The sequence below is a fragment of the Arvicola amphibius genome, chromosome 4 (assembly GCF_903992535.2).
Source record: "Arvicola amphibius chromosome 4, mArvAmp1.2, whole genome shotgun sequence".
Classification (NCBI taxonomy): Eukaryota; Metazoa; Chordata; class Mammalia; order Rodentia; family Cricetidae; genus Arvicola; species Arvicola amphibius.
In genome coordinates this window covers 117,538,981-117,555,424 of record NC_052050.1, presented here as the reverse complement: position 1 = coordinate 117,555,424, position 16,444 = coordinate 117,538,981, and the positions used below count along the sequence as shown (strand labels likewise).

Below are 16,444 nucleotides of genomic sequence, written 5' to 3'. Positions count from 1 at the left end.
TAAATGTATTTCTTGCAAGTGTTGACAAGTTATTTTGTGAGTAAATTTCTTCAAAATAGTTTTCCTTAATGCATTGCTTTTGCAAAGCTAGACACTTCCTGTCTTCATGAGTAGAGGCCACATGAAGCCTTAACTTAAATAAATGCAAATACTGTCTGTAGCTACCAAAATAAAAGTTTTATTTTTATAAAATACTAGTCTCAAGTACTATATTTCAGCATCAGAAAATAGATATACTCTCGGTAACAGACACATGCATCTCTCTACTTTCAATGAGAGGACCAAGAAGCAAGGACATCCTACTGACAATACACACACCTGGCTTCATATTTCTGCTTTAAAATATTATTTAATAGTGGGGACAAAGACATTTTGGTGAAAATGGGTGACTCTGGGATGAACTAAAATGTGTTAGAAGCCCTTAAAAGCATAAGTAAATTATCTAATTAGCCAGAAGTAAAAGCAAATGCCTTTAATGAAAAAAAAAGGAACACAAAAGGCAACCAACAGAGCTTCAAAGGCCCATTTGTGGTATAATTTTGACAAAATTAAATAAATAAGTAGTACCTGACCAAAACAAAAGGCATAAAATAACATTCAAGAGATGGCTAACTAAATGGAGTGAGAAAAAGCAAATATTTCTCAAGGAGGAATTTCCCATTATTCACAGGCATATTCTACTCTTAAGTAAGAGGAGTGTTAGTCCTCATTCCATTCAGCTTGGGATGGCAGAGTGAGTGGGGCTATAGCATGGATAACTTCATAATGAATAAGTGGGGTTTTATTGTTTCCAAGTGTTCATGGTCAGCATTGGTATTAATAAATAATTCTTATACCATATATATTGGATATAATGCAATGAGAAAATAATTTTCCTCAGTGGACATCTTCCTCAAAATTCATAGTGCCAATCTAATTGTGAGATGGGAAAAATCATGTAAGTAATTTCTGAAAGATAAACATTTTTTTAAATTACCCAAGCAGTAACTCCACAAAATTGTCATCAATAGCAAAGAATGTCTAAGACTCTACCAGATCCAGAAGGAACCTAAAAGGAAATGATGACTAAATCTTCCATGGACCTCCAGAAAGTATAGACAAGACATTAGCAAGATAAAAGCTGAGGAAGAGATTACAGGGTAGAGTACAGTTAACTCTGTTTTAACATTGCTTCAGTGTTTGCAATAATCACATCCTAACAATGAGAGATATTAACAATAGTAGAAACTCTTTTTTGGGTTTTTGGGGGGATATTTACATTTTGTAATGTTTTCTTAAACTAAAACTGATAATCTCATTATTAAAATTATGTTCTCTTAATGATGTTTGTACCATTGTAAGATTGTATATATTCGTGTGCTAAGATGTGTGTTTGTCTCTTCCATTTGTGGCAACACTGTCAAGATTTCTCATTCTTTACTGTGAAATATATTATCATAATTAATAACTGTTAAGTAAATAATGAGGAACAACAGTCTGATTTCTCCTTGTATTGTCTCTTTGCAATAAAATGATGGAAAACTTCATTTTAGTTGTTTTTATTTACTTACTTGTCTTGATATCATTTAAAATTGTGATGTATGAATGAGTCTTTTGTTAGCTTTATCTGGAAACAGAAAATAATTTCAACAAAATGAGTTTGTGAAAGGGCAAATATAAACTTGAATGACATAAAATAGCAAGCCTTGGTTTCTGTTTATGATTAATAATATAATAAAATAAATAACTTTCAAATTGATTCTCTGTTATTATGTCTACAAAAGATTTATTTCAAATTAATTACAGTTGTGGGCATTTGATGAAAGACTGGGTGATAATATCTGTTTTATTGATATTTTTCATATTTGTACATATTTGTCCGAGAATATAAATAAAATATCTGGTTTTGAATATTTTAACTTAGACATTTAACAAATGTCTCTGGTTCATCATTGGATGGAACAATAGTGAGAAGGTTTTATCCCTTATAAAGTATTTTCAGTTTTTAGGAAGTAATTGAGCTGCGGCACTATTAAAGGCAGGGTTATTAAGTAACATCCATCCCTTAGTGATGTGGGAGCCCCCTCCGTGTGCTGTGATTACTGTTAATGAATAAAGAAATGGCTTTGGACCTATAGCAGGGCAGAACTTAGGCAGGGAAAATTAAGCTGAATGCTGGAAGAAAGAAGGGTGGAGTCAGAGAGATGCCATGGTGCCACCGCCAGAGTCATACATGCTGAAAATTTGCCAGTAAGCCACTGTCACATGGTGATACACAGATTAATAAAGATGGGTTAAATTAATATGTAAGAGTTAGCCAATAAAAAGCTAGAGCTAATGGGCCAAGCAGTGATTTAAATAATATAGTTTCTGTGTGATTATTTCAGGGTTAAGTGGCTGGGAACCAACAAGCAGCTTGCTGCTATGCCTTAGTGGGTAAAAGTATCATATAAAGACCTTTAAACTTGTAGTAGATAATTTCTGGAATGTCGAGATATTTTACAATTGACATTTGTATGAATTTGCTTGGATAGAATTTGTCTATGCAAATTTTGCAACTAGAAAAAATGGGATTGCTGTGACTTCTCACACTTAAAATTGTATGAGGGAAAATAATTTCAAAGTCTAAGAGAAAATATTCCCCATTGTGAGTAGACACCACAAGACAGTGTTTTCTCTAGAATAGCCATTAAAATCAAGTTATCAAAAATAACTCAAAGATTAACACTTTTTAAAAAGAGTGTGAGAATGGTTGCTGTCTAACCTTTTCAAACATTTTGAGCAATTACTTATGCTTAAAGAAAGTCTTTTCATTTGTTGTTATATTTTCAAACAAAGATAAAAACAGTTCATTCTTTCTTCTATAGTGCAGCCCTTTAATTACCAGAGGTTAATGATTCTCCAATTACTTAAACAGCTATGAATTTCAAAGTATTCCTCACACCTGTCAGTATTAGAGTTGACAATCTTCCTCCCATGTGTGCAAACACAGGGTTTGAAAGAAACAGAGGTGGGAGCAGTTTTAACTCCTGATACAGAGCTCACATTTCTGTCTCAGTAGTTGAAAAGCAACAGTGGGTTAGCCTCCTTAAATCTATTTTCTTTTAAAAATTTATTATTTTCTGTATTATTAATACTCATAAAGCCTCAAATCATATGATTTGGAGCAGAGGACTTGGCTCTATTAAGATTTATATATACCCCCTACTGATTTGTAGCCCCAACAGCCAGTCAGAAGGAAAGTCTCCTGCACTTAGGTCACTTCACCACTACTCCCAGCTGCACCAGAGGGCTCTAGCGGGACAGCCCCCACCTGCACTGTTGAAGGATGAGGGGAGTGGCTGCTCTCCTGCTGGATAGACCCCATCTTTAGACCCTAGGTTCAAGTGCTATTCCTGTGCCCCTCCCAGCCTAGCCCAAGCAGCTGGCTAGAAGGCAAGTCTTCTGCCTCTAGATCACTTGCTCCACTACCATCTTCAGCTGCATCAGAGGGTCTCACGGGCACAGTCCGCACCTGCAACCTAAGGGAGCAAGAACAGTTTAAAAGGATTCCCAGAGGCATAACCCCCACTTGCATCTATTAGAGGATGAGCCCCTGAGCTACCCACCAGACAAGATTACTGCAGCCGGGCCACTCCATCACCAGCCTCAGAGGCATCAGAGACAGCCAGGGGCATAGATTGGAGAAACACATCTGCTTACATGAACTGGAGGAAAAGAGGCCGCTGAGGCACAGATACAACCTGCACCAGTTGGAGGAATAATCAACATCTGTACCTGTAATTACCCCAGACCTCTATGGGTAGAAGGCAAAAATCAAGAGCAATATGGCACCAGCAGAAATTAGTGGTTCTATAACAGCGAGACCTGAACATCCCAACACAGATGAAGCAGAATAAAAAAAAATCCTTAAAAATAACTTCCTGGGTAAAAATGGCATAACCTGAGGCCACTGAAAACCCGAGATGCAGACGACAAGACAAGTTCGCTCCCAGGACCCTGGATAGCGGCGGATGCTGGCCTGGGCAACCCAGCAGCGGTGGATCAATCGACAGCTCGAGGCTTTAGAGAACAATTTCAAGGATGACCCCAACGCAGGCTTCCCCCAGCTGGGCAAGAGCCTGCGTCAGTTTGATGACGATGCAGACACAGGAAAGAAAGAGAAGAAAACTCAAGGTGACATGATGGAGGAGAGTTATCTGTCTATGTTTCTTTCATTGGTTAATTAATAAAGAAAACTGCCTTGGCCCTTTAAGAGACAGAAAATTAGTTAGGTGGAGTAGACAGAACAGAATTGTGGGAACAAGGAAGTAGAGTTGGGGAGACGCTTCAGGCAGTCTCCAGAGGGAGTCTCCATGCTTCTCCTCTCCGAGATGGACGCAGGTTAAGATCTCTCCTGGTAAGCCACACCTCATGGTGCTACACAGATTACTAAATATGGGTTAAAGAAAGATGTGAGAATTAGCCAATAAGAGGCTAAAACTATGGGCCAGGCAGTGTTTTAAAAAAAAAATACAGTTTCCGTGTAATTATTTCCGGTGTAAAGCTAGCCAGCGGCCGGGTGGCGGAACGCAGTCCCGCCGCTTCCTTCTACAGTGACAGTTTCAAGCTTTGCTTCTGGAAAAACTTAAAGGCTTTGCTGGAGGAGCAGAACCTGAGTGCTTCTGAGGGTCCCAACTACTTGACAGCCTATGCGGGTCCCCCATCCCGACCCCAGTGCCCCTTCAGTGCTGTATGTGGCTTCCCATACCCGTATACCTGTGTAAGCTGTGGTGCCCGGTACTGTACAGTGCGCTGCCTGTGCACCCACCAGGAGACCAGGTGTCTGAAGTGGAGTGTGTAAACCTGCATCAGGAGAGGACGTGCCCCCCCCCCCCCCCCCCGCAGCTCATCCTCAAAGGTTAGAGAAAAGAACCGTCCACTCACCCAGCAAAGCTGTGTCCTGCCAACCAACGGAGACCACACGGACCCTAGGGACTGCTGTGGGATTGATCTAACACACAGTTAGCCAGCAGTACATTTGAGATATTGGTCAAACAGTTGTGTAACTAATACAGTTTCTGTGTTATTATTTGCGTTTGGGAAGCCAGGAAATGAACAAGCAGTCTCCACTTACAGAAAACTTGAATTCAGGCAGCAGCAAAAGAGTATGTAGACCAGACTATGGTTCAGCATACTGGACTTAACCCACCCTGACCAGCAGAAGCCACAATCCTGACCACCCATTTTATTTCTCAGTCAGTTCCAGATATTAAAATGAAATATAAAATATTGAAGAAGGTCCCCTATCCCAAACAAGAATTGATGAAAATGGCTTTGAAAGTTTTTAATGCCTGAGCAGAGGCAGCCGAGTTTTCCTGACAGGTTCAGTAGTAACAGAAGGCTACACTCCAAGCCCACACCTTGGCAGCCTCCCTGAGGCTACTGGGGTGCCTGCAAGGGGGCAAGGAAAGTCAGTCATGAGGATCCATCCTGCCAGAAATCAGCCCAAGGGAACTTCACCAGGAGCCTACTTCATATGCAGCCTGAGACCACGGGTCACACGGTGTAGCTTAACCCTGTGAGGCCATGCTTTGTCTGCCCGCTAACAGCCTGGACACTGGAAATCAGAATGTCCCTGTGTGGGCTCATCCTCTAGGCCATGACACAGAGGACAGGTCTGAGACCCTTCCAGCCTTTGAACTACTCAGCCTGGCATAGGACTGATGGGGACAGGACCTGGTGACTCCCATTGCTCTCTCTGAGCCTAGGGAAACTCTGCAGGCAGCAGGTAAGTCCATTGACTTTCTACTGAAGCTGCTTATTCTTTTTTAACATTACATTCAGGTCCTACAATATCCTAGCCAATTTCTGTCCTGGTGGTAGATGGGGCCCTTTCCTTCTCCTTTAAGACACACTCACTTTTCCTGTGTTCTTGCGAGGCTGTTTTTTCACTCTTTCCTAGTCATACCTGCCTGTTCCACTCTCCCAGGAAGACAGAGTTCTCCTCAAGCAGCTAGTTCCTAGGTTTCTCAAGTCCCAGTGGACAGGAACCTCTACTGTGAACCTCACTACCCTTTCAGTTGCCAAATTCCTGGTACATGCATTCTGGTACCGTCTCTCCAGGCTCAAGTGGGAACCTATTCAGGATACTTGTTCTGCCCAGCAACTGAAACCCTCCACCCACTGATTTTTCAAGATGTCGCAATAAAGGGCTTATCTGCTCGTCTCCTCAGTACATTCGTCTTTGTCAATACAGCTAGGGCAAGTGTTAATAATCTATTTTTTTTCCTCCAGCAACTTGCCTTTTCTGTTTCCTAAAGAAACAAATGACTGAGGTCTCCAAGATGGCAGTTAATAGGATGCTTCTCCACCCATACCGTACTGCTGAATGTGGGCCTACCAACTTTTGCCTCCCACCTCCCCCACAGCAACCCATGCCCACAGGAAGCCAGCATTCATATACCCAAAGAATCTGGGATGTTCTGGTGAAAATTCCACCCCAAGCCCCATCCATCTTCTCTCTGCAAACCCTGCCATATCTCAGAAAGCCCACCTAATAATGAATGACCTCTTGCCCAAAGATGTTCAAGACTACTCCCACAGGGTATTGAAACTGTCCCCCAGAGAACAGACAAGTGGGTTTCTGGACTTCCTTTCCTGTCTTCTTTCTAGGGGCTGGAATCATCAGGGAATGTTTTATTCATTAAACCTGGGCTTTTTATAATTTGGTTTGATTTAGTCTGATTTGGATTGCTGCCTTGGCAGAGAGGCCTATCAGGAGCAGATCAATGTTCCATTATTATCAATAGCCAGAACATGGAAACAACCTATATGTTACTCAAACATATAGATATATTGAATGGATAAAGAAAATGTGCTATGTTTACACAAAGGAGTATTACTCAGCAGAAAAAATAACATCTTGAAATTTGCAGGCAAATAGATATAACTAGAAAAAAAACATCCTGAGTGAGGTAACACATATACAGAAAGAGAAACATGGTATGTAATTGCTCATAAGTGGATATTTGATGTAAAGAAAATAATAACCTGGGTACAGTCCACAAACACTGAGAAGCTAGGTAACAAAGAGGCCCCTAGGAGAGATGTCCATGGACGCCCCTGGAAAGGGGAAACAGATAAGATCTCCTGAGTGAACCGGTAGCATGAGGGAGGGGATGGAGTGGTGATGGGGAGGGCAAGAAGAATATGAGGGAACTGACAAGTTGGGTTAGAGTCAGACAGAGAGGAGGCAAGGAAAGAGATATTTTGATGGAAGGAGCCATTATAGGATTAGGGAGAAACCTACTGTTAGGGAAATCCCCGGAATCCTCAGGAATGACCTCAGCTAAGACACCAAACAATAGTGGAGAGAGTGCCTGCACTGGTCTTCTCCTGTAATCAGATTGGTGAATATCCTAATTGTTATCATAGAATCTTCACCCAGCACCTGATGGAAGCAGATGCAGAGATTCACAGCTAGGCACTGGGCCAATATCCTGGAGTCCAGTTGAAGACAGGGAGGAGGGATTATATAAACAAAAGAGTCAAGATCATGATGGGGAAACCCACAGAGACACCTAACCTGAGCTAGTGGGAGCTCACTGACTCTGGACTGATAGCTGGGGAGCCTGCATAGGGCCAAAGTTTGCCCTCTGAATGTGGGTGACAGTTCTGTGACTTGGGCAGTCTGTGGAACCACTAGTAGTGGGAGAAGAAGTTATCCCTAGTGCATGAACTGGGTCTTTGGAGCCCATTCCCTCTGGAGGGATAACTTGCTCAGCCTTGATACAGGGGTGGGGCTTGATCCTGCCTCAGCTTGATATGCCAGACATTGTAACTCACCATCAAGACTTCACCCTTTATCCGGCAATCTTGTCTACTTCCAGTATCCAGGAGGATAACTATGTTTTTCTTTGGGTTCACCTTCTTATATAGCTTCTCTAGGATTTTTACGAATTATAGGCTCGATGTCCTTTATTTATGGCTAGAACCCAATTATGAGTGAGTACATCCCATGTTCATCTTTTTGGGCCTGGGTTACCTCACTCAGGATGGTGTTTTCTATTTCCCTCCATTTGCATGCAAAATTCAAGATGTCATTGTTTTTTACCGCTGAGTAGTATTCTAGCATGTATATATTCCACACTTTCTTCAACCATTCTTCCACTGGAGGGCATCTAGGTTGTTTCCAGGTTCTGGCTATTACAAATAATGCTGCTATAAACATAGTTGAACAGATGCTTTTGTAATATGATTGGGCATCTCTTGGGTAAATTCCCAAGAGTGGGATTGCTGGGTCCTGGGGTAGGTGGACGGTGGGACAGATCTAACGGGAGACCACCAAGTCCAGTTGGAATGGAACTGATGGAACAGGGGACCAAACCGGGCTCTCTGAATGTGGCTGACGGTGGAGGAGGACTGAGAAACCAAGGACAACAGCAATGAATGTGAACTCTACAGCATGGACGGGCTCACTGTGAGCCTTAACCTTCACCTGGCGATGGATGGAGATAGAGACAGAGCCCCACATTGGAGCACCGGACTGAGCTCCCAAAGTTCTGATGAGGAGCGGATGGAGAGAGATCATGAGAAAGTCAGAACCATGAGGGACGCATTCACCCACTGAGATGGCAGGACAGAACTAATGGGAGACCACCAAGTCCATTTGGAATGGGACTGATGGAACATGCGACCAAATCGGACTCTCTGAGGGTGGCGGATGGTGGAGGCTGACCGAGGAGCCAAGGACAATGGCAATGGGCTTGGTCTCTACGACATGGACGGGCTCTGTGTGAGCCTTGTCAGTTCGGTTGCTCACCTTCCTGGACCTGGGGGGAGTTGGGAGGACCTTGGTCTCAACATAGTGTAGAGAACCCTGATGGCTGTTTGGCCTCAAGAGGGAGGGAGTGGGGGTGTGGGTGGAGGGGAGGGGAGGGAAGGGGGAGGAGGAGGGGAGGAGATTGCAATTTTTAATAAAAAATAAATAAACTGGAAAAAAAAGAAAAAAAAAAAAGACCTCACCCTTTCTGAGGAGTGGTTGGGAGGGTTGGATGATGGGAAGGAGGCAGGGAGTGGGAAGAAGGGAGGGAGAGGGAACTGTAGTTTGTAGGTAAAATGGAAAAGAAAAACATTTTAAAGGAGAAAAAGATTTACATATATGCAGGAAGTGGGTAGAGGGGAGGGAGAGGGGACTGCAGTTAGTTAGTTAGTAGGTAAAATTGGGGGAAACCTTTTAAATAGAAAAAGATTTACATATGTGTTATTCAATGACTTTTTTTGGTGTTTTCAAATTCATCATTGAATAATTTTTTTCATTAACTGTTGAGTTTTAGAAGTTCAATATTTTTACACATACATTGGCTATACATCTTTTTATAGTCTAACACCTCTAGTTCTGCCATATAATTAAATGATTTAACATTTATAGAGATAATTAATGTACTAGTATAATTTAAAGTGCAAACATGTATATAAATGGATAGTCTTATTTTATATGCTTTTATTTTTTAGCATTCTATACATGTATTCAATGCATTTTCACCATAGCAACCCTTGCTCCCCTTCCATTTCCTCCCTTACCTCTCTATGGTCCCCACCCCACTTCATGTCCTCTCTGTCTCTTAGATAACTGATTAATGCTGCCCATACTTGCATGGATGGGCTGCCATCCACTCAAAAACAGACAACCTATCAGAGCCACACCCACGAAGAAAAATGATCTTCCTTCCCATAGCAGCCACCATCTCTCAATAAATCCTCAGCTGGAGGAAGAACTTCATGAGCTCGTCCCTCAACCTTGCTGGAATATTAGTAATTTTGATCTTTCTGCAGATCTTGCGCAGGCAACCAAAGCTGCTATGAGTTCATAAATGCAAAAGTCTTGTCGTATCTGGAAGATGTGTTTCTCAGTACTCTAGTACAAGTGCTAGCTATCACAGTCTTTCCACCCATTCAGTAGGTCGTGGTTATAGCCCAGCATTCACACAGACAGAAGTTGTGTAATAATTTCATCTAAGACGCAGTCTGTATGGAAGCTCTTAAGCAGGAAGGTAAGCAACTCAAAATAACTTCAGGAAGTTTCAAAATCTGACCGGATTCACTGTGACACTTCCTTTCAGAGTAACCAATAATAACCAAGAGTCCGCTAGGACAGTGGTTTTCTACTGGTGGATCTTGCCTCTTTTGTAAACCTCAATATCAAAAAAATTACATTATGACTCATAACAGTTACAAAATTACAATCATGAAGTAGCAGTAATATATAATTTTCCTGTTGGCGATCACCACACATGAGGAACTGTATTAAAGGGTCACAGCACTATGAAGATTGAGATCACTGCTGTAAGACAAAACAAGCTGCACAGACTCTTAAGACCAGACCAGCTTCTTGGAAGAATCTGAGCTGCCTGGAAGAGGTTTAGGTTAATTGAGTCACTTGGAAAGGATACTCTCCAACCTGTTCAGGGGCATGAGGGTTTTTCAGTGTGCTCCAGGTCCCCAGCTTTTGTGAGCTATAACTCATGCTGGCATAGGTTTTGGTGATGCAGCTGTTTTTGAGTTATTTCTGCTCCTATAAGAACCTCTTGCTTTTAGTTCTATAAATAACCTCAATAGAATTCATTATTTCCCCAAAATGAACTTTGGTAATATTCATGTTTTGGTCTGTCATGAGATTCCTATGTTTTGTGGATGTATGCCTCATTTTTCCCAGGAAAAGTTTTGTCATACAACAACAGGCCACAGATTATTCTATGGAGAATTCCTTCAAACACCAAACAGCCTTCAAATGATTACATTAAGTATTCTGCAAAGAACCAAAATGACAAATTCAGCAGATTATAGCCTTCCTCCTTTCTGTCTTTTCGTTTCGTTTTGCTTTGCTTTTCTCTTTCAGTCAAATGTTGACTGACTCTGCTAAGAATCGAAGAAAATGCTTAACAAACATGAGCTGCAAAGGCACGTTTTTTCCAAAACTATAGAATGGAAATGCATTATAATGTCTTTTGATAGAAGACACTGTTGCTTAGGGATGTTCATAAAAAAACAGCAAATGCTGTTCATTATTATGTATGTGTCCCTAGTACAGGAGCTTGAAGTATATTAATGTATTTAATCCTTGAAAAGTAGTTTTGAAAACATTTATAATCCTGTACTTAATATGAGAAGAAATAGAGGAACAAAGAATTCAGATGAATGCTGATGGTAGCATATGTGTAAAATATGGAGCCAGCATTTGCGTGTCTAAATTCAGAGATTGCTTTAACACTTTCACCACCCAACTTCTCTGAAAGCCATGACATGGTACTTCTAACCAAACAGCCTTTTTAAAGAAAAGATAAGAAAATGGTTTAATCTCTTTGGAAATGGATGCCCAGAATGTGACTGAGACTTAACATTTTCAAAAAAGTTTCCTGGCATTTCATTCACTCAATGAAATATTTTTTTTTTTTGCTTCTCATAAAATGAAGAATCCAGCCCCTACATTGTCCTTGTTCACAAGTATTTGCTATTCTTCTACAAGCTGGAGGACAAAGGTCTAAAGTAGTATATTCAAAACATAGCTATAGCTCTTAACATTGACTTTCTACTGAGTGCAAGTACATGAATTAATTACATTTAGCATGAAATGCCAGGGACTTACCCTTACTATGATCTACATGACCAAATATTACCAACCTTATCTATGTCACATGACTGAAAACTCACCAACTGATTTTATCTACTCTGACTCACATTCTGTTCCACAGACGTAAGTCCCGTGTCCAAAACCTTTGGTTTGTTATTCCTTCTGCCTGGAATGTTCTTTCCTGAGCATCCCCATCATTCAGGTTTCATTTGAAATGACACTTATTCAAAGATGCCCATCCCTGTTGGGCTCCAAAGCATCCTCCTTCTCTCATCACCTGTTACATCGTTCTGCTTTGCAGTCTTGGTATCACCGACATGCATCAGAACCGTGTCAGTACAAATCACCAACACAGCTATGAATAAAACACACATTGCCATTCATCAAATAGAGTTGCAAGCAATCATTATAAGGGGATATGTCATTAAAAACCGTGGGCATCTGAGGAACATCTGCTCTTGTTTTCCCTTCCCACAGTTTCTTTGTTTATATTCTCTGATCTACTTTTGCCCATGTGTCAAAATCATTTGCATTGTCTTTTATCAGATAGTCAGTGTTTGTGACCTGAAAAAATACAGCCATTTCTATGGGAGTGGGCAAACATAAAGAAGTTTAGGAATAATGAGGAGGTACATCGGAATGCCAGGTAAAAGACCAATGAATGTTTCGATGTTCTCTCAGTAGAAATTACTTTCCTTCCTTCTTCACCAACCAGGTGTGTGCATCTTTCATCTGTATTTATAACTTCATTGCCTGACAGTGAATTAGGTGTAGTCTTATGTAGATCAGATATAACACAAATAATATATTCTTATTTATCTTAGTGTTTTAAGACAATGATGTTAAGCTTGGAGGAAGCTGAAAAAGATTAAGACCAGAACTATGGCTGGGAGCATTGAAAAGAGGAACTATTGAATAGTAGTCCTGATCAAAGACTTCCAATTAAAGAACAAACATGCCAGGGGCAAAGGGACTTGTCTGCTGGCACTGCCCAAGCAGTTCACAGTGCACATCTGTTTTTGGCAGTGGCAATGGGCATAGGAAGAGATTGAAGAACAGAAGGATGAATTCATTTCTTTGTCAGAATGGAACATTTTCCCACATCTGAAATATTCCTTTTCTTAATGTGATTCTCCAAGACCTAGCTAAAAGACTTGTAGTCTGGTTGACAGCTACATCTGACATGTCGTAAGCCACTCAGGGAGCAAATGGCTGTGACTGTTCTGCCATTGTGGACCTACTGCCCATTCCAACCTGAAAATTTCACTTCTTGTCCTTATTGTTGTGCAACACATTACTAGGTAAGTCTTCTCCTGAAATGATTCTATGTATTTTTCCTTATGCAATTTGGAGACTATTGCTATTTTTGTTACATTATTATGTTAATTTATCTCTCTTAAAGGGCCACACTGCAGGCAACGTGGTAATACAAAGATGACAGAATATGTGTGCATATAAATCTTAAATTCTAATGATATATGAGGCATAGATTTCAGCAATGTAGGGTATCTGTGAGTTTTTAACAAAGTGAATGTGTGATTTTTATAACTATTCACTAATATTTAGACAAATTAGAACTAAAAATTTCTTCAGGATAAACATTGACAACAAATTTCACCAACATTCATTTAAAAAGTCAAAGAATTTGTTCAACAGAAGAATCTGGAAACATTTTATCTCATTTTAATACCCAGACTACATGGAAAATTGTTTAGATCGCCTCTTCTTTAAATTATGATAATAGCTCACCACCCATGACATCTTTCCATCTGTGAGTTAATAAAGAAATACCATTATTAGACATTTGAATTTTTAAATGCTTTAGTATCTTCTAATACATTACCTTTGTCACTTGTGAAATACTACTATATACACTTTAGAATATTAGTCTAAAAAATATCCATGGAAATGAAAGAATTGCTATTATCTCTGCCTGAAAAGTGTTGGTCAAAAGATACAAATAATTTATTACACAAACTAGGAAACATTTAAAATAAAAGTAAGCACAAGTGGTAATTATAGAATCCATGAGTTATAGTGAAAACATATTTGAAATTTGCCAATTTTGCTTCCTAGAAAAGATAATTTGTTAAAGTTACTATGGTGAAAAAGTGAGCATAAACTGGCAGGAACAGTGCCAATGCATCAACTCCAAAGCCATCCAACACCTCCACATCCTCTGCATCTTCAGAGGACTAGACAGGTTTGATAAACAGGCCACACTGATCACTTAGTGGTTAACCAGAAACTCAAGTCTTCACAGGTTACAAACTAATAAACCATTACTTTGCAAATACAAATGTGTAATTTTAAAAATAGCATGTAAACATACTTTTTTACATTTTTCTATTTAGATGCTTGTAATGTTTGTATCAAGGGAAACATTCCCCATTGTGTTGAAACTGTAGCCTAGAAAACGCAGTTTTTAGACTCTATTAAATAAGGTCATGAAATTTCTAAGCGTGTTAGATCTTCTTAATTGTATCTTACAATGTGGGTTGGAAATAATTATGTTAATTTCTACAGTGATTTTTGAAAATCATCACCATTGGTTATATTTCTTCATGGTCAAGATATTGGAGATGTCTGGTTTTATTTTTTCCATCAAATTCATAAGACAGTATTTTTCATCTTTAGTGACAAACTTGAAAGAGTCTTCCTTTTCTCTTATTTTCTCCATACTATTTAAATACAAGCCTTCATGTCTCTCAAATTATTGCAAACACCATCCAATTTGTGTTTTTCTTAAGCTACATGATCCATAACTGTATATCTTTAAGTCCTCATTCTACACATTGATTAAACTCCATGTTGCAATTTTTGAGTTATGTGTGTGGAGTGTCTGAGAGTGGGATTATGCACATGGGTGTCATTGTCTGTGGAAGGGAGAGGAATGACAGTTCCTACAGCCCTACTGAACAACCAGTTTGTTGTGAATGATGTGGCTGCTAGGAATTGAACTTGGGTCGTTCCAAGAGCACCGTGGGTTCTTAAGGACTGATTATCTCTCCAGCTACTGTTATTCTTCCAGTTAGAAAGAGGCAATCTGAATGTATTAGTCACTTGAATGAAATCATGAAAGTGCAGATTTAGTTGACAATAATGGAAAATGCATTCATTACATATTTGCATAGCTGGTGATTTATGCTATTGAAATGGATCTCTTGTCTCCAGCTTTGACTATTTCTCAATTAGCCAAACAGTTTCTAATATTGACAAACTGTATTCTACATCTAAGTTCTGGCACTTTTAGTAGCTAAATCCAGTTATTTATCTCTTAATTCAACTTAATTGACTTTTAAAAGAATGTAAGTTCAGTTTTACTTTTTTCTATCAAACCTAAAGTACTTTCCAATTGTGCTGATTCAGTCATTCTAATTAGGCAGTAACTGGTTCATGAAAGTGGTTTGCTATACATGTATATAGCTGCTTGATTTCTTATGCTATGTAACATTTGGTACATCAAGGAAATGGGTTGAACTGGCCAAAAAGATCTCTTCAATCGCATACGGATAACTGAGCATTTGCAATTCATGGGAGCTGCCACTAGATGGAAATCACAGACCACAGCGAGTTCATGTTGCAACTATTTGGGGGATGCTGCCTCACACCAGTTTGATAGTTTCCCACCCCACACAACTATCTCTTTGTTCACCTATTTATCCTTTGAAATTGTTATAAATCACGTGGATGTCTAAGCACCTCTGCTGATATCAGTATCTATACCTACACATTGCAAACATACATATTTAGATGATTGTTAGGAATTATAATTCAACAGTATTTCAATTGATTTATTATTAATTCCTTGGAAACTGAAGAGATCGAGTATATTAAGATACCTCATTTTTTATTGTTTGATACTACTATTTGATTGTTTACCCAATAAAAATGCAATTGAAAAGACTATTAATCTTATTTGTCTTGTCTCTGGCTTTCTCTATTAAAATTTTGTTAGCCTTAATCTCAAACTGCAATGTTAACATAATCTGCCTCATTGTTTCAGCTGCCCTAAAATATTTCCACACATAACAGTTAACAGATTTTCTTTTGGGAGGAAAGTCAAAGTATCAATGTCTGTGATGTTTAGTTTGAAATGTCAACTTGATACAGTTTAGAAATACCTAATGTATGTTTATAGGGGTAAGAAAATATTAACTAGTATATCATATGTATGCACTAGGCATCTAATAACATGCTAAGCCTTTTATATATGCCACCTTATTTGACTCAGCAACACTAAGAATTATTATAAATAGCTGATTATTGATCATGAAAGTGTTTGAAAACTCCTTCCTTTAATAAACATTCTGATGGCATTATTGAACTCATTCTCCTTTAATTAAAAGAGAATAATTAAGGACAATTACTAACTTTCTGTGTGAGACTGACAAAACAAACCCATAAATAGATGTGGCCAAGCATTTACTTTTGTGTTTATGTGTCTATTCAGATACTGTACTTGAAATAAAATGAAACAAACTCAAATTGTATTGCTTAGTACATACAAAAACTCCAATCTACTCTCTGCATCAGTGCACAACTTCAAAAGGCACTGGATTATAAGGGACATAAAGGACTATACTGCAATTCTAAACTAGTTTCTGGTATGGTATCTCATGTTGTTTGTTCCATTCTGCAACTGGCTTTTCATATTGCTGACATTTGCATTCATGGAAATAATTAGTCTTAAACATCAAAAAAAGCACTATTCATGATTTACAAATATATATATATATATATATATATATATATATATATATATATATATATATATATATAAAAGATTCAAGGTAATTGAATTTCCTTAATGCAAGCAAAATCAATGTGCAGTCATGAGCAGCAGTCCTAAAA

The 16,444-nt window shown here is 39.1% G+C and overlaps 1 protein-coding gene and 1 pseudogene across 1 annotated transcript in view; one reads left to right on the top strand and one right to left on the bottom strand.

Moving 5' to 3' along the window:
* Positions 1–16,444, bottom strand: part of Galntl6 (polypeptide N-acetylgalactosaminyltransferase like 6) — a 1,112,723-nt gene that overhangs the window by 738,590 nt on the left and 357,689 nt on the right. The window lies entirely within an intron of this gene.
* LOC119812611 lies at positions 3,945–4,822 on the top strand (annotated as a pseudogene).